Here is a 1257-nt window from a genome sequence, read left to right as displayed (position 1 = left end):
TTAATGATTAGCTAAATCTATCAACTTCCTGTTTCGCCAAATTAGAAGCCAACAGGAAGTAAAGCGCAGTTCCGCGAACAGAAATGGTTATGATTGTACGTATCAATTTGGTGGACGGATACAAATTCACTAACAAACCTTAAACCCAGATTTTTACCTTCTCGTGGAGATTGACGCGGCGGGATCAGGGATGGATGAACACGAGACGAGTCCGAGAGGAAGTTGGCACTAAGAATCAAAAATGACGGCTTGGTCAATACACAGCATCGACACGGAGCCCTCTCGAGTCTTTCTTAATTTTGGCCCATTTTTGACTGGAATTTTAACCTTCAAATGGGTAAAAGTTTCATTTTTCATTTAATTTTTATGTTTTTTTTCATGATTCCCCGGCGATCCGAGTTGATCCGGGACCCGGACTGGCGGTCCGATTTGATCCGGTTCCACTTTGTACCTGAATAATTGTTGGTTGGACTGGTTGACGATTTCTATTTTTTTCGACTGGGCTTTTCGCAACATGGCTCTTCCTGGCGATTTTCTGATTTCCGTTTGTGTGAAAATCCAGCGCACAGTGCAACCGTCCCCCTTACGTGTACATGTGCCTTTATACGTACAGTACTGTCCTTTCTAAAAGATATCTTGGCACTGTAGACACTATATCATATGACAACACTGAAGAGAGAAACACAATTTTCAATGTGACATGTTTGTATTTCAAAAATTTACCACTAAGTGAACAACTCGTTTACCAGAGGTGTGTTGCATTAAGTTGGCTGAGTTGCGACCGCAAGTGAGAGAATTTAAACTAGTGATATAGAATACATGTATTTCAGCAAGGATCCACAGTACATGTACATAACACCACAGAAACGTGGTTTGGCAGTGATTCCTCTGTTGGCCTAACCAGACCTGTGTAACACTGTGAGTCCAAGTAATCTAAATAGCATGATGGACAGCCTTTAGAATCTCTATGCGGTGGCCATTTACATTATCAACTCTGTTGATAAAACAAATTTTTTTGATATACATGTATTTTGTTTTTCTTTAAAGACCAAACATTAATTACAACTAGGAGTTCCCTAAGTCTCATTAAGTCCATAACTTTAAAGTACCCCATTCACACCAACAAGACATGTTTAATGAACCTAGGTTTGACAAAATGAAAACCACTCACAGAACGGAACTATGTTACCGACTGGCTTCTATATGAGATTCAGGTGACTTTTCAATACATACTTTGGATATGTGCATAAATTTTGT

This window comes from Montipora capricornis, unplaced genomic scaffold, assembly GCF_036669925.1.
Source record: "Montipora capricornis isolate CH-2021 unplaced genomic scaffold, ASM3666992v2 scaffold_437, whole genome shotgun sequence".
Classification (NCBI taxonomy): Eukaryota; Metazoa; Cnidaria; class Anthozoa; order Scleractinia; family Acroporidae; genus Montipora; species Montipora capricornis.
This window is presented reverse-complemented; position numbering follows the sequence as displayed.